This window comes from Garra rufa, chromosome 10 (genome assembly GCF_049309525.1).
Source record: "Garra rufa chromosome 10, GarRuf1.0, whole genome shotgun sequence".
Classification (NCBI taxonomy): domain Eukaryota; kingdom Metazoa; phylum Chordata; class Actinopteri; order Cypriniformes; family Cyprinidae; genus Garra; species Garra rufa.
Window position 1 is genome coordinate 37,797,795 of NC_133370.1, and position 23,708 is coordinate 37,821,502.

General features: G+C 36.7%; 1 protein-coding gene across 1 annotated transcript in view; it reads left to right on the top strand.

Moving 5' to 3' along the window:
* The first annotated feature begins 88 nt into the window (after positions 1-88).
* tnk2b (tyrosine kinase, non-receptor, 2b) overlaps positions 89-23,708 on the top strand; it is a 124,139-nt gene continuing 100,519 nt past the window's right edge. The window contains exon 1 of the mRNA XM_073848674.1: positions 89-302. The gene's annotated coding sequence lies outside the window, so the exon portion shown is untranslated. The remainder of the gene's footprint in view (positions 303-23,708) is intronic.

Consider the following 23,708-nt stretch of genomic DNA (forward strand, 5'->3'; position numbering starts at 1 on the left):
AAAGCGTCCTGTCTCTTTAAGAGTGGGTTGTCAATAGAAGCATGAGCATGTACAGCCAGAGCGCGAGTGAGATTGAGTAATGACGCTCGAGTGGTGCTGTAATTTAGCGACTGAAACGCGAGGCAGAAATGAGTGAGAAAGCGACAGCGGTTATACAGCAAAGCATAGTACATACTAAAACTAATTTATAAAAAGTTAGAACTCCGTTGAGCTTTGTCGTATACACACAGGACCAACACAGAGTGAAGTTTTGTTCAGTCACCAGACACCTGGCGTTATCGAGTGAACACCGAGTCTGACAGGTAGGATTTAAAAGAGTGTGTATCACGGATTATTGTAACACTTTACCTGTCGCTGCTGTGAAAAACAGTTTTACAAGAGCGTGAAATGTAACAGATAAACACAAATTAACAGAGCAAATTGTTTTAACGTTTCCTCATATCTCTGTCCTCGCGCTGATCTCAAGATTTCACCTGCATGTTAGGAAAGTCAGTGGCGGGAATTGATTCATCCTCAGTCTAGTAGTGTCTTTATTTGTTTTCATATGATTGAGATTTGACAGAGTTGCTTATTATCAATATGTGTATGATACCTTGAGAGAGGCATAATTTAATAGTCTTGTAAGAGGTGTTTGATTGACCATATTAAAAGTGTAACTCATTATGTAACTTAACAGTTATTGTGGCCCTTATGTGAGCTTTCCATCTAACTTACTTTATCTGGAAGTGTTTCATATCTGGGTGAGGAGTGCTCAAATGTATAGTACTTAAGGGCTAATATTGAAATTGAACTACATTAAACCACATGGCTTATGTTGGCGTCATTTTCCAAAGATGACACTGAACCCTTTTCCTGCTTCAGCACGCAGTGCTGGATCAAACAGTCTCCATATGTCAGAGACATTATTTTTATTTATTTTTTTAATTTATATAATCCTCAAATTCTTGTTGCATCTTCATTCATTTGTCACGTTAAAAGCAGCAGCCTCATCACTGCCATTGTTATTTGCATTACTGCCTCTTATTGTGAACAAAGAAAGACTCACTTGTGATCAATGCTGAATTACAGTCATGCAGGACAAAAGGTTGATTCAGATGGAGAATGTATGGCTGCTTTAAAGCTCAGGGTCACACGTATAACTGCAGCTGTTGCTCTTAACCTACATTGCAGCAGCATGTAAATCTGAGTGGGTTGCGTAATGACTGGCATAAAAAGTGTCATTATTTGTATTATGGCAGAACAGCGTGACTCATCCAGGCCTGCAGGTAGGGGTGTGTGTTTTTCTAAGAGAGGAAGATCCCTGCTGCAGACCTTCAGTGTGTTTGGGAGGTGATTAATGGTTTGAGGCCGTCTGTGCAGTTAATTTCTCGTTTGTATGTTTATAGTGTAGTGTGCTGCCTGAACTACTAGTGCTCAGAGCGAATGAGATAAAGACTGTTGTTCAATAAGAGCTGCCCCTAGGCCCTGTATCTTGGTCTAGGTGTGATAAGTATCCCTGCATGTAAAGGCAAGCCAGGCCACAAAACCCGCTGCTGCTTGGCTCTTCTTTTTTATCTGTGACGTGAAGAGCTGACTGAAGACACGCATCCTCTTGCCCCAAGGAAGATTTGTTCTACGGTACCTGCAGATTAATGATCTGATTACATTTAAATTTAACCGGAACTAGACCGTTCCCTCTGTGTCATTATAAGTGTGTGTTACGCTTTTGACCAACTCGCTCTATGTTGTACCTTTGACTTCACTGAGCACCAGATGTTAAAGAAGAAGTTCACTTCCAGAACAAAAATTTACAGATAATTTACTCACCCCCTTGTCATCCAAGATGTTCATGTCTTTCTCTCTTCATGGTGCCCTTGAGTTTGAACTTCCAAAATGCAGTTTAAATGCAGCTTCAAAGGGCTCTAAAAGATCTCAGACGAGGAAGAAGGATCTTATCTAGTGAAACGATTGGTTTTTTTCTAAAAACAATTACAATTTATATATTTTTTTAATCTCAAATGCTTCTTGTCTAGCTCTGCGTGAACTCTGTGTATTCCGGTTCATGGCAGTTAGTATGTTCTAAAAACTTCCATCTCATCTTTTTTTCTACCTTCAGAATCAACCTACATCGCTGTTTTATCTTTTTTTGGAAAAGGGAGCGTTTGATCTTCTTTGCATGTTCACTTGGTAAACACTGGATCTGTACTTCTGCAGCGATGTAGGATGATTTTGAAGTTGGAGTTCACAAAGAGCTAGACAAGATGAGCCTTTGAGGTTAAAAAATATATAATTATTAAAAAAAAAAAAAAATTATTAAAAAAACAAACAATCATTTTGCTAGATAAGACTCTTCTTCCTTGCCTGGGGTCATTTAAAGCCATTTGAAGCTGCATTTAAATTGCATTTTGGAAGTTTAAACTCGGGGGCACCATAGAAGTCCACAATATGGACTTTTAAAGGTCCCATATTGTCAAAATCGAAATTTCCTGGCTGTTTTCATGATAACTGAGGTCTAGGGGCTATGTAACTACCATATAAGTTTCAAAACAGTCAATCCACAGCAAACTGCACACAGCCTGCTTAAAGTAGCTGTTTCTTTTCACGAGCCGCTGTGACTTCCGTAACGATGTGACGTCCGATCTACTCAGTCACCGCCTTCAGTCACCACCCCGAGCACCAACCACTGTCCCACCCTCCTTTTGTGAAACCCAAAGACAACATCGCGTCCATGCCATTGCTGAACAACAACAACAACACGGAAACAAGTCGAGAAAACCCTGTTCAGTCATCATTGCACAGGCTTCCAAACAACGTGAATATAAGAGACCAGTGGCACGTCAGCTTCAGCCTCTTTCACACAGCGATTCCGGAAAATACACGGATAATGTGTCCCATGATTTGTTCCGGAATTGTTTAATTTGGTTCATTCAAAGTTGTTTTCCGGAAAAAAGACATGTAACATTTGGATGTGAGGTGTAATGCGACGCGTACATTTCACTAAACTGAAACTAACCTGATGAAGGATCTGTGCTTCAGTGCTTATAGTATGGAGCTCCCTGATCTCTGCTTCATTCCACTTTGCACGTATTTTTTTCGTAGTGAAGAGTCGCAGGGTAACGTGCATCATCACTACAACACTGCCTTTTTGGCATTTGGTTCTGGCTTTTGTTCACAGCGCTCATTCCCGTAATTTTCCGGAATCAGCGCGCATTGTGAAAGGGGCTTTACTAAAGCAACAGTTACGTAGCTTACTGCATTCGGTGTTTGAAAAAAAAACATTAATGATCGTTCTGAAATATCCTGTTGAGTATCATCAAGCCACAGCAGGCTAGGCTCTGGGTTAGGCTACAGCATACATGACTGTAGTTACTTGTGGTTGGCCTGGCTGTGCGTCACTCAGAAAACAACAGGCCAATCAGAAGAGAGGCTCATGAATATTAATTAGATGGGCCAAAATTGACCTGCTCTTGACAGAGCTCCTAAAAAGGAGCTGTAAAAATATATTGAGATGGATTTTGGCACTAAGTCTGCAAATATATATTCTTAAGGACATCAACAACTAAAATAAACCTCCAGAAATGTGTACAATATGGGACCTTTTAAACAAACATAATTTCTTTGTGACATTGTGACTTTGTGAAATCTTGGATGACAAAGGAGTGATTAAGTTATCTGTAAATCTTGTTCTGGAAGTGAACTTCTCCTTTAAGGTATCAAAAGAGAATCACAAGGAGAGAAGCTTGAAAAATTGATTGAGAAATTCAGGAAGCAAGCTGATAACTAACACCGTGCTTATGTAGTCAGCAGATCGCTGACTCAGGTGATTGCTTTCATTTTGACAGGCTCAGTGAGCCCAGGATTACCTCCACTGGCTGTGTGCCTGAAGTTAATAGCAGCATCCCTTCACCACTTAGAAATGTGGCCACATGCCAATCTTCTCTATGGCAGGCCGAGTTCAAACCGGTAACAGTTTCTGATGAGTGATCACAGAAGAAATGGCTTGCATGAGTAGTTGACGCTGTTGAAAATCGCATTCAGCCCTTCAGCAAAGTTTTGCATGCGTGTGTACAGTGCATTACTATAGTGAAGCATTTAGACCAGTCAATTTCACAGCAGTTAGGACTTTTACTGCTCATTGACTTGTGCGCAAAATCCAGTACAGATCAATGCCTTACTGGATGTATTAGCTCGTTGTGATGAGTGCGACTGTTTTTCTGCCTTTGAGTCTGCAGTGGTGATTTATTCACCACTGGTTTTATATATCATGTTTAATATTGTGGTTTTGCTCATGATGTAATTGTGGTGTGTTAACATTTAACAGGCCCCACTCCCAGCTCTCAGCCCCCAGTGTTTACTCATGGTGGTGTACTTTTTTGTCAGCAGTCTGCTTGAGTGTTAATGTCAATCCTTTCAATAGCCTTGTGGAGAGTAATGCCTCTGCCAAGAACATTTTTTCCAATCCTGCTTTCACTTGATCTTTAATTTCACAGCTCATATTCAGTCCGCTGGACATGACATATGTTGTGCGGTACTGGCCAGTAATGGCAGGACATGGGAGATGATGGAGGGCTATCCGGTTTTTCCAAACCAGGGCCCTTTTTTTCCAGAGCCCTGTGGCCTTTTGAGTTAAGATTTGAATATTCAGTTTGTTTGCAATGAGAAATACTCATTAGATATAGGCATGATATGGGATGTTTTTGGATAATGTTTGGTATTAAGATTATTTTAAAGTTAGTTTTGAAATAGTTATATTGGGAGATGGGCAGGGTAGGGATATTCATTTATGATCATATGGTCAGCACTAAGTTTAGACTAAGTTTAGCACTGAATTTAGTTTACTAGTTGTAAATGTTCATTACAACCACAAAGCTGAAATTATGTCTTTAAGGTGTAATTAGTTTAACAAGACCTCTAATTGCAATCTGTAGTGCAGATGTTGTATTTTTTGGTAGGAATAACATTCACTGATTACATCATTCACCTCAATTTGTTCTTTGTAATTTTGTGTTAATAAAGGTGTTTGTAAAGGTATCTATTACTAACCACAGCTCATAAAACTATGATGTGGGTTTTGCTTTTACTGTGTTGTGCCACCAATGAGGCACTATGAGGCAATGTTTTGATTTGTCGCTTTACACTTGAATGGGTTGTCATGTAGGGGTGGGAATCTTCAGGCACTTCACGATCCGATCCGATTTCGATTCTGGGAGTCACGATCCGATTCCAAAATGATTCTTGATCTACGTTTTTTCCCCAATTAATTCTTCTGCAGTGCAAATACAACTTTCCAATTTTAAAAACATGTAAAATTGCAGTTTCTATGCTTTTTGTTTATAGTTGAAATCTCTGTAAAAGTAGGTGTCAATCTTCACTGGTTTCAAGATTCAATTTAATTTAATTACTGTTTTCATTATCAACTAAATATCATGATGCTCACATTCTTAGTTTAAATAGTACTGCACATGGCTACATTTTCATATAGCCTATGTTTTATATCAAATTTATTTTGTGCCAATTTTATTTTTTTAAATTATATAAGCAAGGTACTTTTTAAAACAATTACTTATTTAAAATAAGTGTTCTTTAGGTATCTGAAAGTTTACAGACAATAGTTTTTCTTTTTTCCTCAGCATTACTGCCGTTTTATTATTACTGATGAGATCATAGACGGGCAGCTTTAACAAACTAATGCACAGCAGTGGCGAACGGTGACTTTTTGTGTGTGTGTGTGTGTGCTAAAACCGTGCTAAAACCACCAGAAATACCAAAAATAATAATATCTTTAGATTATTTACAAACCAATAAAATCAGAGACATCATATTTTAACATTTCCTCTTTTTCCTGTTTATTATTCTTTTAAATAATTATAGACATTTTATATAGGCTATTTTTTTTCAGTGGACTTTCACATTTTGAATTGTTGAGAAATTACGATAATATACAGTTAGGATGTTTGTTTGTTTTTCATTTAATTTAGTCGAGTAAGTTGTGCATTAAACACTATGATTTTCGGCAATCAGGATCTGGCAGCAACAGCGCGTTTTTCCGCTTGGGCGAGCGCTTCTCGGACAGCTTATCCCGTGAATGAAATCATGCGCATGACAGTAAAACAGAGAATGCGCATCAATTCGAGAAAGATGCGGAGAATCTGCTTGCCCGGAAGATTCTATCTCAAATAAGGGATCAACTTATAAGCATGTTTATATTATTTAACACGTGAACGCAGTCTCTCTGACAGCCTGGGTATTAGAGGTCGACCGATATTGGTTTTTACCGATACCGATAGCTAGGTTGGACCACACTGGCCGATACCGATTAATTAACCGATAGTTTTTGAAAATGGATACTGAACGGCAACTAAAATAGTGCTCTACTATTTAGAATAAAATACTAAACCATACTTTGTAAGTGAATAAAAATATTAATATTAATTATATACTGATCATTAAAGTTATTTCATAGTTCATTAATGTTAACAAAATAAACTTCAAAATTTAACAATATTACAACACTTCTATTCTATGGCTTTCATCAATCTTAGTTGATGTTACAAATGGGCTCATTGTAAAGGGGTGGGAACCTTTACATTTTAACAATATGTAAAATTGCAGTTTTTATGCTTTTTGTTTATATTTGGAATCTCTGTATGTCAGTACTGCCATCTTAAATTAATATTCAATTTAATTACGATTTTCAATATCAACTAAATATAACCATTTGTCACATTCTCAGTTTTCAATATTACTGCACATGGGTACATTTTTATTTACATTTTATATCAAATTGATTTCTCCATTATATAAGCAGGCTACTTTTTTAAACAATTACTTATTTAAAATAAGTGTTCTTTTTTCTTTATCATTTGATTATTACTGATGAGATCGTAGACAATAGCTTCTTTAACAGGCTTTATTAAAACGAATGCACAGATCTATTTAAATATATCAGATTTTTTGTCCTGCTCTGAAAACATAACTGACTGTGTGTACTGTACATCAGTTTCGTATAAAAGTATTCGAAAATGCAAGTGCATTTAACCGCATCTGCAATCAAGCTTTTTAGGACGAACAAACCCAAAGCACAAGTGAAAGTCTGTCAGTGCGCAAGTTTAGTGCATCTAATAGTACTGCATTACAAACGGCAGAAATGAAGGCTTATGTTAAGTAAAAAACTGCGGTTGAAAGCTCACACTGTCAAACAATGCACACGTAGCTCACAGTGCAAATCCTGTGCAATGAAGCCCGCCGCGTCTCTAGCGCGCACACGTGCCATATGCGGGAAAACACAAGCTCATTGAAGAGAGGATTGCGATGCATTGGAGAATCCATTTTTTTACCCACCCTTAATGAAACCGGACAAAAGTGCAGCGCTGCGTTGCGCGGATAACTTGCAGGTATCAAACACACACAGGGCACGTTGTGTAGTTCAAGCAGAAATCTAAAACAGTTTATTTAATCACCAAACGGGCAAATGTTTACTTCAAGAATGATCAAAAAAGCGGCAAAAGAACAGACCAAACGGAAAGAGAAAGTGCGATCTATATCGTTAATTGCAGCCATTTCAGAAATTTATTTTCTGTTTTACATTTCTGTTTAAATATTATTTGTTTTGTTTCAGTTTAATATGTTAATTACGAAAGAAGTTTGTGTAATTTGTAAATGTCATAAAGGACGTGGTATGAATTAGACGGCAATACGCCTGGAGAATTGGAGAGGGTCAGACACAATTTTTGAACACTTCGTACGTTTTTATTTGTGTAAAATCCCTTCTTTAACGAATTTCGTTTTGTATCATTTTTATCTAAATTTTTAATAGATCTTTTTGTTGATCAGTTATTAAAAAAATAAGAACAGAAAAATGGCATTTTAAAATTAAGTGCGTAACTACCATGCTTCCGCTGCCTGACGAAAAGGCTAAAACATAAATTATAGCTCTATATGAAGCATACAGACATTATTAGAGGTACAGAAATAAAAACATATTTTCCTTAAATGCACAATACTCAATCTTCCAGCCCAGGGTCAAGTCTTTATGAACATTAACAATGATTTGGGACAGATCTGTAATGTAAAACTATGGCGCGCTGTCACTCGGCAGGATTCTGTCGGCTGAATGAACACAGTTTACCTTCTCACATCACGTCTTTAAATCTGCAACTTTGCTGGCTAAGAATATGACCAGCTGAATATAAATCAATACAAATATATGGTAACAATCCTGACATTAAACATTGGTCTGGGGCTTAACCTCTCATACTCTATGACAGCGGAGCGGAGCGTGAGTCGCTTCAGCAAAGAATGCAACCCGGAAAAACTATCGGCAAGGATTTTTGCCGATAACCGATAGTTCGGCCAATCAACTATCGGTGCCGATTAATCGGCAAAACCGATACATCGGTCGACCTCTACTGGGTATGCGGAGCATTAGCAGCTTATATGGACGGAACGCCACTGATGCACAGATCTATTTCGATATATCAGATGTTTTGTCCTGCTCTGAAAACATAACTGACTGTATGTACAATTTCGTTTAAAACTATTCGAAAACGCAAGTGCATTTAACCGCATCTGCAATCAAGCTTTAGGACGAACAAACACAAAGCGCGCGCGAAAGTCTGTCAGTGCATCTAATAGCCTAGTACTGCATTCCAGACGGCATAAATGAAAGCATAACTTAAGTAAAACACGGCGGGTGGAAGCATACAATGTCAAGCAGTGCGCACGAGTCTCACAGTGCAAATTCTGTGCAATGAAGCTGGCAGCGTCTCTAGCGCGCAAACGTGCCATATGCGGGAAAAAAACAAGCTCAGAATCGATTCTGAAATATTAGGAATCGATTCAGAATCGTTGAAGAGAGAATCGCGATGCATCGGAGAATCGATTTTTTTCTCCCACCCCTATTGTCATGTCACTTTTTGACTGATTGACCATGGGGACACATCTATATTGTGAATGGAAGTGTTTTTCTTTTTTTCAGGCATTCAGTACAATACCTCTTTGTATCATCAGCAGTGTAACCAGGATGTTGAATAAGCCTTTTCTGTTTTTATCAGATTAGTGCCCAGTTGCCCTGATCAAGTTCAGGTGATGATATGGTAGCAGGAGAAAACTTCCAGTCTGTCGACTGGCTAATCAACTATTACTAAAACAAGAGTTCCTTTTTTAAATTTAAAATGATAAAAGTTGTAAGTATCTTGAGTGGTTTAACAAAAGTAATGGAAAAAAGTAACATTTAGGAATGGAAAAACAGGATTTGTGATGTGACCTAATGTGATTGTCCTAATGTGATTGTCAAAAGCCTATAATTGAATAAAATGAGAGCTAGAGATTTACAGATAATCAGTTTAATCCATTTTCTTTTTTCTGATATCTAAGCATTTTTCCATAACCGGATATTAGTTTTGTAATATCGGATACTCTGATAACTGCTCCAAAAATTGCACACAAGTAGGGCCTTATGATTTCCTCATTGCGGAAAACACAGACTTGCCAAATCCAGCCATAAAAATGAAATTTACTGTAATGAGAAATGTTACGGAATTTGCTAAATTTTGAATGAATAAATAAAAAGCAGGCCAGTACACTTAGAGGGTCAACGGATGCAAAACCCACTTTTACATGTTGTTTAAACATAAATGTGTGTTGGCAGTGTGTGTACACAACCACTCTATGATGATAAAAATCCACCCAGTGGTATTTTTTAAATCTTCATAAGCCATTCTTAGCATCTTGTCTGTGTGAATTGAGCAGAGCTCATTAGCATTTAAAGGCAAATGCAACAAAACAGCTTGCTGTAAAAAGTTTTTTACACTACCACTTTTTTTTAAACAAAAAGAATATGCATGAATAAGAAAATAAAGTGTGGAACATGCTTTATGTGGAAATAAGTTTAGCATAAATAAAGCATTTGCTTTATTTGCGCAGAAATTGAATAATGAAATGTAAAATATTATTGCATAGTCTTCAGTACATACATATAGATAAAAAAAATCCTTGTTAAAGCTACAAAAGTTATTCAGTGAAGAGCAGTGAGTGAACAGTGAACTGTTTTTCTTTTGTTTATTCACTTAAGACATAAATAACTGTTTTTAAGGATACTTGCCAAGATGGGTATTTTGAAATTATTGTGTACGTGATTTTGTATGTTGTGAAAGAGAACACAGTTCGGTGTTTGCACACTCTTGTGGCCCTTTGTGTTTGTGCTGCGTGCACAGAAAACTGTCTGAGTACTGAATTGAGTTATTTCCCCTCTTCCGTATTTCCAACTAAAACTAAATATTAAATGAAGGGAAGGGTTTTACTTCAGTGCACATCTCTTGCTCGTAGCAAACTAACGGTTGGAGGGGAGTGGTTCAGTCAAACTGACGTCATCAGCTAAGGAACACCATTCCAGAATGGTAGTGAAGGGCTTTTTTTATTTATTTATTTATTTTCTGATTTTGACTAAAGAATACTAAAATATCATTGTTTTTCATTGGATAAACTATTACACATGAATCATTCACTAATCAAGTTCAAAATCACATTAAAATGTGCACACAGGAATTCAAACGCATGTCTTATCAAATTCAGGATTATTGAAAATTTGGTTCTAAAATTGGAATCGGTTCTTAAAACCCAAACCTAGTGGGCATTAGTTACCAATTAAGTGAATTTTCTGGTGTACATGCACCCCATGATCAGTTAAGGGTGTAATATCTCATCACGCAGCTGGAGTTTACCCTTAAATTGTAAAATAGGTGTTAGCAGAACATTATGTGCTTTGCCTCTAAGATTAAGACCATTTTTCAAATGTGAGTTACTTTATGACACCAATTTACATTTTCACTTGTTAGTGGGTGGCAGAACATGGGCAATTCTAGTAAAACAATAACATATGTATTGAAATCAAAGACTGTTCACTCCTATTACTTTGCGCAATTCTAAATGAAAGCGTGAATCACTTATTGATAAAGTTATTGCATCACTGCAGCTGCCGTTAAAAGCTCCGCTGAGTAAACGGACTTTTCTTGAAAGGGACTTTGATTGAAATCCTCCTCCTCCTTCTTGTGGAGCATGTTGACAGACTTTTTTTTTTTTTTTTTTTTTTTTTTTTTCTCAGGTCTTCTTTCTTTTTGCATGTAGATGTGGCATCCAAGTTTAAAAAGATAGTTCACCCAAAATGAAAATTCTGTCATTAATTACTCACCCTCATGCAGGGTTTCCGCGGGGTCTTAAAAAGTCTAAAATTTAAAAATCTAAATTTTAGGCCTTAAAAAGTCTTAAATTCGCTGTTCTAGGTCTTAAATAATTTCACACAGGTCTTATTTTTCCGATGTCCATGTAACGCTACCTCTAAAGCTCATTTAAATTCTCTTTTTGTTGTTTCCGTGGTGTTGTAGTTCTTTATTTCACTATTCCAAATATAATTTGCTGTATTTAAACTACAAATGAGACCAACATGCAATAGCCAATCAGCTTTCTGTTATTGGCGCGAGTCTCTCTCGGATTGTACCGCAGAAGTAAAATGGATTTAGCTTTGGGGAAGTGCAAGTTTAGCAATACTTAGCTTGAAAAAACTGAATATAGGGCTTGGCTAAGGCCAGTTGCTAACACCTGTAGATTTTTTTCTCCTCCTGTGGAAGTTACTGCGTCTTCAGACAGAATCGCAGTAGCAGAATACAGGTCAAACTACCTTTTTCTGTATATAATGTTCTCAATAATAATAATAAATATAGGTCGAGCTAGCTGACCGCCAGCCTTGGAGATACTTTAAAAAAATTTTTTTTTTCCTTGCCGGACCGAACAAACCGCCTGATTAAAACTGAAGTGACAAAAACAACTAACGTTTGCGAAGCATCGAAAGGCAAGAAAGATTCATATTTTAATACATTCAACGTAAACAGAAATTGATAATGGATAGTGTATTTCTGGTCTATTTGTGACATACTTTAAAACTAATGAATGTAACAGCTCTCTAAAGAAACACACTGAGGTAAAAATTTAAAATGTATAGTTTATTTATAACATGATATAGTTCAGTAATATACCAAGTGAGCTTTTTGCTGAATATTCTCACAATTACAAATGTTACATTAATTTTAGCTCAATAAACAAGTAGTTAGTCAAGTAGTTACTTACATATTAGACAAAATATTTTCACTGTTTTGTTCTGTTTCACCAACGAAAATAGTTCCAAACAAGGATCGCAGCAGAAGCATTCTCCTAGCAACGTTCTGCTATGATTCAGCGTTTTGCTCAAATCAGTTGAAATAACTCGCTCATGAAGTGACTTACCGCCACCTGCTGGTAGTTTAGTGTGTTTAAAAGTATGCCTCCACACCCAACATTTCTAATTTATATATTTATAAATCAATAAATGTATTTAAAACATTAATCTCACTTTTAATTTTGCAGTGTAAATTGTGTAATCTCACTGCTAACAGCCATTTAGAATTTATTGATAAATTCATAAAATAAATTTCAAAGGTAATGCATACATTTCAAAAGTAAAAAAAAAGGCCTTTATGAAGGTAAATCAAATATGCAGATTTAAGATGTAAAAGCTAATAGAGCACTGATGAAAATATTGCTTCAGAATTTTTTTTTTTACATCAGATATTTCTAGTGGTACTTTTATGGGGATATTTTGTGTGGAATAGTATCTGCTGATATGAAAAGTTCACTGTATATCGTAGTAATAAATTTAATTTATGACAGCCATGAAATTGTGTTTACTTTTTACATTAAACACATTAAATATTACATGTATGCATGTAATATAATATCTATTTCATTACAGGTTTAGGTCTTAAATTTCATATAAGGTGGTATTAAAAAGGTCTTAAAAAGTCTTAAATTTCACTTGTTCATATCTGCAGAAACCCTGTCATGTCATTCCAAACCTTTGTTCATCTTCGAAACAAAATTAAGATATTTTTTTATGAAATCCGAGAGCTTTCTGATCCTCCATAGACAGCAAGGGTCCTACCACTGTCAAGGCACAGAGACATAGAAAAGACATTATTAAATTGCTCAATGTGCAAATCACAGAATTTTAATTTTTGGGTGAACTATCCCTTTAACCTTTGTGTAGTAGTTTCATGTATTGTGTTGAAACAACGCTCTTAAGACACAAACAGTTTCTCTGTTGTGTATTAGAATTAACTTACTATATTATTTATATATATATATATATATATAAGATATAATGTGAATAGTCTTCATTCTATACTGGACCTAAAGATTAATATAGATATAGATTTATTAGTTTGTTAACAACAGTTTTACATAAACTGGCATATGGAATATGAAAGAGGGGCTAGAGACGAAGGAGAGTTGTTCTCCTCCCTTGTAAAAATGACGTTATGCAGCTGAATGCATGTAATTTTGAAAAGAATTACTCAGCACAAGTCCTTGTGATTCAGCATTGATGGCAGGTGTGTAATGTTTGAATATCATCCTCCAAAAGGAGTTGATGAATTTCCTGCTGTCCCACGCAGTCTCGGAGCCGTCAGCGCTTTGCTTTGCCACCCATTGTTCGTGATACAGTTACAGAATCCTGCATTCAATCAGTGTTTGCTTAAGGACCTGAAGTTCATTTTTCAGATACATGAGCACCCTGTCAACCAACTCCCTGCCTGTGGCTCTGTTTCTCCTTATGTCTGCACTGCCTATCAATAGTTTCAAACACTGTATCTAACTCATGAGTGAAGCTGTTGTTCAGGCTGGCTGACCTATATGATTCATGCTTGTCAAGTGTAACAATTGTGACTGTTCAGTCTGTTTCTGAAAAGATAAAATTATTTGAATTCTGTGACTTTCTTGGTTAAGTTATAGGGCTGAGTTGTATGGGCCTTAAATACAAGCACAGTACACTGGTATAATATAATTTTGATACCTGATCTGGATAAAAATATACTACAATTCATCACAGTTCAGCACCATTGGCAGTATGTAATAAAGCATAAAAGTTACGGTGATATTTATTAAATAGGTCAGTAACATTTAAGAGTGTCCACCATACAGAAAAGGGAAAAAGTATTTAATAATCTAAAATAGAAATAAATTAAAGTTATTAATTAAAATAGAAGTAATGGACATAGAAAGAAATAGAAATTTAGTAAGTCAAGTTTATGTTTTGCCACAAATATAATCCTGCTTTGTGCTCATATTAAGCATGTATCATTTCAAGACAAAAAAAAAAAACAAATATTAAAATAAATACAGATTTTTTTTTATTGTTTTTTTGTCTTGAAATGTTATATCCTGATCACTGTTGTTCAATGACACATAAAGGCTATGAAAATAAATATAGTGAATGTAACTATGTAGTCTGTGCTACTGTGTATATAATATGTGAAAAGGATTAAGAAGACATTGTAATGTAACAATGTTAGAATGCAATCTAAAAACAAAAATAATATTTCTTAAAGCAGGGGTAAAAAGTCACTAAAGTAAAAATGAAAATAAATTAATTAAACGCACAGACTAATTGTATTAGGCTATTTGGATTACCCTATTACAATAGTCTAGCTTAACAATCATTTATAAAATACATTTTTATCATAAAAATGTGTTGGTTTACACTAAATTCTACATTTGGCACATTTGTCTAACAACAAATATTTTAGCAAAATGTATATTTTAAAATTCTTGCACTCCTGTTTCATTAGGCTCTATTAGGCTGTTTGTTGTACATATGTGCGGCAGCGCAAGTTCACTGAAGTTTGTGAAGTTATGTTGCAGGCTAATCCAGTTCTGAGAAAATGGAAAAGAGAAATTAAAATTATAGAGTATACTGTATATGAAATGTAGGTTATGTACTGCATAGCAGTGTCACCGATTTACACTCTATTTGTGGTGGCACTTTCCCCGGCGGAATATACTGGAATTTATAACTTTGATACAAAAAAAAGTGATACTCCATAGCATTTTTGGTACCACAGGGAAAACCCGCAGGACATACAGTTGTAGATTTTTATTGAAAGATAAAAATAACAAGGCTAGAACATGACAATGAGGTATATTTTTACATGAATGAAACTCCATTAATTGAGAAAAATGTGTGGGTTTGCATGTTTACTTCAAAACATTAGAGAGAAGTAAGATTTTTCCTATTTGACCAGTATGGCCCTGTAGCATAAGACTGTAATTCAGCCCTCCTGCATGGAATACACCAGGAGAAGACACCCTTATGTCTTCTTATGTCAAGAAATGCAAACAAAGGCAAAGTAGAGTGTGGGAAAGTTTTACAAAGATACAAACAAAAAATGCTGTTATGTGTTTTTAGTTTTTTTTCTCTTAGGGTAAAAAAAAAAAGGTTTAATATAAGCAAACAGCTGTTTTCCAAAATAAACACAACACAAATGACAGCAGTGAGAAAACTGCAGTTAAGCATCTGATCATATCGAATACAAATATATTTGCTAGGGATGGGACGACAAATCGTTGCAATGATTCGAGAAATCGAGAAATGATTTGGCATCAATTCTGAGATTTTTCTAACACATTGTGTTTCTTTCTCAAATCGAGTCTGAGCTTAGTTTTGAACAGCAGATGGCTCTGCTTAGTATTATTAATTACATGTTTTTAATATATGATTTAGGTTAGCAACATTGATATTTCCTTAAATATCAGTACGATTGCAATACAGTAGTAGTTCAATAAACAAGAAGTTAAAATTAAGTGACTTACATTTTAGACACAATATTGACTGTTTTTGCTCAATTTTACTGATGACAATGGCTCCAATCAAAGTGACAGCAGAACTGTAGTGTCTCTGAGCATCAAGCAGTGTTTCGTTGCTAAATGAATCCACGTTTTTTAACTAATTCAGTGAGTCAATGATTTAGTAACCCATTCATAAAGACAGTCACTTGCCTTGTTCATGAATGAATCAGCCGTTTGAGTGAATTGGTTGAATTAAGGACTAAATGACTCACTCATTAAAACAGTCATTTGCCGCTACCTACTGGTACTTTGGTTTCATAGTATTTTAAGTATCATTGCATTTTTCCCTACATTTCTTATTTGTATGTTTAAACCTTATGTTTAAATCTAAATTTAATCTCATGACATTTATTTGCAGTTTTGTGGTGTAAATGCTTTTATGGCACCTCAGCTTCATCAAACAGTCAGTTCAGTGGAGTAGAGTTTGAATGGTATCAACTCTACAGTTTCTTAATATTGATAAACAGAATTAATTGAAACAATGTAAGAATTTGATGTAAAAGTTGAAACATTTAATAAGGTTAGGGAAAAAATGACCAAACAGTGGGAAATGACATCTGTTTTGTTATATACTGTACAGCAACTCATTTTCAGTTCATTTTTATTTCTACCTCTTTTCAGTCACACAGCATTTTGTGTTGTTATAAAGTCTAATACTTTTTTTATTATGTAAATATTTTTGCATTGGGAAAAAAGTATAGGTTATGTTTGTATATGCTATCAATTATAGTTCTTAGAAAATTGGAATCAGCAGGTCACACTTAAAGAAAAATCTGAAATCAGAATTGGCCAAGAAAATTGCAATTGGTGTATCTCTACTTTTTGTCAGACCCCTCTGTCTGTAAAACATACTTTGTTGGAATGTACTGCTTTAGTTTAAAAGTGTTTACAAGGATTAATACGTTTTTTTTTTTCTTTTTATTTCAGATGTTGCAATGAAAAATGTCAATTGTTGTGGTTGTTGTCTTTTCATGACTACGGTTTCTCTTAAAATATGTTGATCTTGCCATGAAAATAGCCATAGTACTCTCTATGGTAAAGTGAATGACTGCTGTTATTGTGGCACAGCGAGTGAATGCAGATTGCAGAGCACCATGGCACTGTGCCCTCATCGTGGTGCCATGATGTCAATGGCACTCAGTGCTTTGAAATGTGCACAAGCATGCAATCCCTATGTGTTGTCATTTTGTCTGGTGATTGTGCTCTGTCATAAGTTGGAACCAACAGTGGAACCAACATCGCCTACAGTGATGAGATGATTAGTGATAGTTTGGTAAGACAGTTTCCTCCCACAACGCCCCAAACACAGCCCTTTCCCTGAACTCTAATTGCATAATGTTTGTGTTTCGGCCTGGAAAAGGCAGTCATCTGCTGTCAGTCCACACAACAGGCTACCCAGAACTGCGGAGGAAATGTACCACTGTGTATATTTGTGTGTGGACAAAAGTGTTCTTTGTGTGCAGGAGAGTAGAATGGGGTGGTGTGTCTGAACTGCCTGTTCCTTGCTGTAGGTGGAGGTTTGGTGGCCATGTGAATCAGACTGATTCAGGGCATGGCGCCTGGTGGCATTCCTAAACTTCCCACTGGTGACTGGGCACAGACTCCACCCACTGACCACTAACCCTCCCAACCATGCCATTGCCCGCCTGCTATGTCATATGCAATACATACAGCATACAGTACACCTTTATGCCAGCCTACACAATGATATTTACAGTACGAGTTCCTCCCTTTAATCTATGTGATATGGATACTATATTCCTCTGACATAAGTCATAGGTGGCTATATTTGTTTCCTTCTTGAAACTATAATATTCATTTTCTTAGCCAAAATTAAGTCATTTATTTTTAAACCCCTCTATATGTAACAGTCTATAATAATGTTTATGGTATGTTTATTTTAACGGATAGAGGCAGAATATCAACCAAAAAAATCCAGAAAAAACACATTACATAAAGGTTATATGAGTGGGTGAAATAAGCAACTTGAAGTTTCAGCTCCATCTACAGATTTTCTGTAGGATTAGGGTCTGGAGACTGGCTAGGCCACTCCATGACCTTAATGTGCTTCTTCTTAAGCCACTTCTTTGTTACCTTGGCAGTATGTTTTGGGTCATTGTCATGCTGGAAGACCCATCAACAACTTCTTCAGTGTTCTGGCTGAGGGAAGGAGGTTCTCGTCCTAGATTTTAGGGATGCTTCGATCTGATATATTCATATCGAGTATTGGCTCCGATACATGCTTCATCAGATTGGGTATCGGTCACAGAGAGCCGATCCAAATCGGATATTATGTGTATTATTCTGTGTTACTGTTAAGCCATATAAAAGCATTATAAAGCGTTTTCGTGCACTATATTCCAAGTCTTCTGGGGCAGTCTGTTAGGGTGCTGCCGAAAGATAGTATTGTGTATTGACGATAGTCAGAGATATCGCCTGTTGCTGATGCCTTTGGCGATAGCAAGGCGATTATTATTATTATCCGTCAAAAAGGCGCCGCGATGCAGTGCAAAGAGTCGGTTCTAGGATGCTTCAGAAACTTTCCGCGGTATAAACACAAGCATAGAGTGGCCACGGCATCGCTCTGCGGATGTGTTCAGTGAAAATGGGTAAGAGATTTATTCATCATACAGTGTAGATAGATTAACTGATTATAACGGGAATATCAGTGATTATGTTCTTTGATAATGTAAATGTTCTTTGCTTGTTTTCTGTAGCTGCTTTTTGAATAACTAAGGAAATGTAAGCATTATATTATCCAGCATTGTCATTAGGATAACAGAGCTAGTAAAATGTGGTTTAGGCTGAATTAAATACGATTTATCAGAATCTGTGTGTATATAGTAGGGCTGGACCAGAATATTTGATTATTCGAATATTCGTTCGGTGGGTTGGCATTCGATTTTAAATTGAGATTCGAATATTCGTTTTTTTTCATACACCTTGCATCCCCCACGAAACGGTTCTCATTCACGCTTAAATATGAATGAAGAAGATCAGACTGCTGCGCCACTAACACAGAAACAGCAAAAAAAAAAAAAAAAGAGAGAGAGAAATTGAGTAATATTTGAGAGCAAAACTAGGGCTGTGACTGTCGCAATGACAACCGCGCCTCCGCGTTTAAATGCATGCAGTAGGCTAAAGCTGACCGCAAAGCCCCAGCAAAAATAATTACCATGAGTGTGTTGGGGAAAAAGTAAGGAGATATTTGAATTATTTATTAATAAACTAGTATTTGACACAAAGATGAAGTTGACGATCCTGATGCCATTTGCTCATTGGACGCGCCTTTAATACCTAAATGCATATTAGGGGTGTAACGGTTCACGGGGATGTATTGAACCGTTTCGGTACGGCCTGTTCGGTCCACTTGCGTACCGTTTCGGTATATTTTTTTTCATTAAATAATATAAATTTATTATTAGCGTGATATTAAGCGCAGCGGAACAATGTTCCTAGGCGAGTTTCCGCACGGACGCTATTGAGTGACGAACAGTAAAACTCGCGCTTTGGTTAAGGTGCGTCAAAGAACAAATATTGACATATAGGGTATTCTATACTCTTTGGGTGCGTTCCGATCGACAGGGTCCCTACGCAGTGTTCACTGCTCCCTTCACTGGCCTTCGCTGAAAATAATCGCTCATTTGGAATGCCCCTGAACGTCATCAAAGCAAATTAACGGCAGCGTCACGCAGATTATGATTTAACATAAATATTGTAATTTATTTTACTTTCAACTTTAAATACATATAAACGTATGTATATAAAAAAATATAGTCCAAATGTATATGTTTAGACCGTTAACACATTAACAGATTTTTGTGGTCTTATTTCACGCACTTTTTTTCCCCACACACAGCCTATATTTAACTATCCTGTGATAACATTAAATAAATAAGACAGAGATTCAACTTGCCAGTTTTACTTTCATTCATAAAATACAATATGCAAATGTAACATGAATCGCCATAACCATTCATAAACAATCTAATTTGTATAATGATAACAACATTTATTGCAACCGCTTCATTTCAGAGCCTTAAAAAAATATTATCTAAAATATCACCCAAATGTGTCGCTTTTATTTATTTTATGCAAGAATTCTATTGTGTATTGGCAGCTTTTCAAAATAAAGATTTTGTAAGTTCTTATTTTTTTGTACCGAAAATGAACCGAACCGAGCTCTCCAAGACACTGTACCGAACCGAATACAATTTTAGCGTACCGTTACACCCCTAATATTTATGCATTAGGCCTATAGCTAATGGAAGAGTTTTGTTTTCGATTTGAATTATTTAAATTATTTTTTTACAGTTTCAGATGATATATTAGTCTTACCTTTATGAGCAAAAATGAAGTTTCACATAGCGCTGGCGCTTCCATGTTCTGCAAAGTGTACTTATATCTATGGATTTTAATTGAAATCGTGATGACTTGGTCGTTACTTTAAAAAACAAAAACTTAAATTTAACAAATAAAAAGTGTTCCAAATATATTTCTAAATTAACTTTATAACCTAAATAAACGAAAATAAATGTAATCACTTTGCTATTACAAACAGCAGCTGTGCAATGGGGAAGAGAAAGAGAAAACAGACCGGTTCCAGTCAGACTCGGGCCAGTAATTCTGATGAGCTGTTGGAGAAGGTCTGGGCGAGGTTTTAGTAGTGTTTGCAACGAATGTTTGTTTAATAGCCAATTTAATATTCTTATTTAGGCTAGTTTCATATTTAAATGTATTATTTATTTGATTTATTTTAGCGTTTTGTAGGCTGCTTGTTCACTGACGGAAGTGCTCAAATAAACAAACGTTTATTAATAATGTTTGGGCCTCATTTATTTTGGGTTTCAAAATAATATACATAGGCTATGTATTTTATATATAGGCTTATATACACAAACGTTATATATAATGTGTGTGTATATATATATATATATATATATATATTTTGTCACAAGGAGGGTCAGAGACGTACGGATCCATTTGCAGCATTTATTCAACAAAACAAACACAAAGGGGCAAGCAGAAATCGTGGTCAAAAACAGGCAGAAAGGTCGGGGCTGGCAGCGAGAATCAAAACACGGGGAGTAGTCCAGGAATCAAACACAGGGAAAACAAACACGGAAAGAAACGCTCGGAAGTAAAGACCAGATGGAACAATAAGACTTCGCCAGGTGGCTGTGTGTGTGAGAAGCTTAAATGCAGTCAGTGTGATGAGGTGCAGCTGTGAGCGGTAATCAGTGCAGTGAGAAAGAGCTGCAGGTGAATGCAGTGATTGGTGCAGTGGCTTGTGGGGGCTGAAGTCCATGAAGTGTAGTGCAAGAGTTAGTGATGACAGGACGACTCAAATCGTGACATATATATTTATAAATAATTTAGGTATGAGTAATTTATTTATATATAAACACCACGCCATTTTTTCGTTCTTTTATTTAAATAGCCTATCCTTTACGGTGCCAGTAATTACTGTGCTGCTAATTTCTGATTTGGGAGTGATTTGTTTGTTAAAAAATGTTACTAGCGCGGTGTCCGTTCATGAAGCATAAGCTCTGCCTGCGTGAGGCGCACCGCATCCAACTAGCAATGTTCTATTACAATTTATTAATTCTGAACGTGTGGTGTGCCCATATTGCACCAAAATGTTACACTGCACTCCCTTGGGTCCACAGCAAAAATCGTTTGGATGAACTGTTCTCGACATAATAAAAATGCAAACAGAAAGACATACAGAGATTCTTGCCTTTATTAGAGAGAAGAATATGTTCAGCCCCTCCCACCGAAGCTTCGAAGCTCAAAAAATGGTTTTCGGACCAGCCCTAGTATATAGTAAACCCAAACATTCATGAATTACACACGCATCACTTCTTCACATTCAGTATGAACTGAACTACAACATTAACTGATGACAACGATCAGACATACAGCGGTAACATTATCACAATATTACAGGTAAAGAAAAATAAATTCATTTACATTCATGCACACACATTTACCACTCACTGAAGACAGCGGATAGCAGAGAATTAAACTGAAAGTAAACTGGAACCGCTCCAGACTACACTACACTTACAAAATGAATAAGGAATTTTGTACATCATTAATTAAAGTGCCCCTATTATGCCATGTTAAAGGTAGTTAATATTGTTGTAATAGTCTCTTAAAACAGGTTTACATGTATGCAAGTTCAAAAAACACTTTAGTTTTCTCCAAAAATAGATTTATTTTTACCCCGTTTCTAAATGATTCGTAAACGACTCGTGTGAAGCAGTTCGAAGAATCAGTCTCTCTAAACCCCTCCTTTCCGTGAGCCCTCACTGCTGTGATTGGTCAGATGGTGCAGCCTTTTGGATTGGTCTACCGCTTCAGCGCAAAACGAAACGCCCATTGGCATAACTGAATGACAGCTGCGGAGACCTGTTAATGCATAGAAAAGATAGCCTCGATTTTACCCTATCAATTCGAGCCGGAGTCTGACGATGAAACGGTTGAAGTGTCACATCGACAAGAAACTGTTTTGCAAGCACGACCGGAGCAGGACGTTTCTCAGTGGGTGTCATATGTTAACTGTGGACAGTGTTTGCAATTTGCTTTTGTAAGCAAACCGGGCACACCTCTACGTTGTGAACTTCAACACTGTACAATCCATAACACTGCGTTAAGCCATCGTTTATCATTATCATTACTTAAACTAATAAGGCAGACAGACAGTCAAGCTGCATCAATCACAAGACTTTTTAGACTACATTGCACTCACAGCTGAACAACAGAACTACAGAAACGCAAGTTAGCCGCTTACCAAGACATGTGCGGGGTTGTTACACACCATAACGTACACAAAGACGTATTTTGAACGATCGCTAGAAAATACAATTATTAATCATACTTACAGGTACAAGTTCAGAGGAGCAAGCCGGTCCAAATAAACTGGGCACTGATCCATTTTTTAAAACCAAGCGTTTGGTGAATCCCGCGTTGTAACGTTACTCCCCAAGATTGGAAAAGCAGTCATCAGTAAAATGACGCGAACACAACACAAGATTGGCATTAGACTGCTGAGGTGTTGAAAAAATTAATGTTAACCACTCATTCTTGATAGTTTCATCTTTCGGAAGGGCATATAAAACAAATCCACTCTCACAGGCTGTCACAGCGCAGGGCGTCTTCTTGACATGATGTAATCCACGTGAAAATGGTAGGCCTGCTGTTTGTGGGCGGGCAAGTTGTTCGCGAAATTGAATGTGGGCGGACATTACGCAAATGTGTAGCTCGTGACGTGTGGCCGTTACAGAAAAAAGATTCGAATTGCTGACGACTCGTTTAGGCGAATGTGAGCCGACTCTTTTTTTTGATAGACAAAAACTTTATTTATAGTGCACTGTCGGCGTCACAACTTTGCAGATAGTTTATGTTCACATACAGCTACATGACACACTACATGAAATATCATATTTGAAAAGGCATAATAGGGGCACTTTAAATAAAATAGCATGATAGTATCATGTATCGGCGATCTCACAGGCTGATGATAGGACGATATAAAAATTTTGCATATCACCCAACACTACAGTCAGTCATTCATTCAGCCTTTAAACCCTGGCCGTGTTCGGTTACGACAGTCAGTTCGGTAAAGCTCTCTCCAAGGTCATTCTGCGTACCCATTAAAAGGACTTTATCGTGCCGGACTTTAATGTTGTGTTTTTATTGTTTTTAAAGTTCTAAATCAGTGTTTCTCAACGGGGGCGGTACCGCCCCCCAGGGGGCGTTGGGAGAGCATCGGGGGGCGCTGAAGGCAATAATTTTGAAAGGGGGGCGCTGAGGTGGTTTTGGGGGGCGTTTGGTTAAGACGAGTTTAAACCGAATATGTTTGAGCTGAAACTTGCAGAAGAAAACGGTCTGCCACATCCTAATGCCATTTCTACACTGGATGCATCAAAGCGCACTTTCTATATCTATTTGTCAACTTGTCTGCAGCATAAGCGCGCGGAATGCGTTTACTGTAGCGCACGAGCTCAGTTACT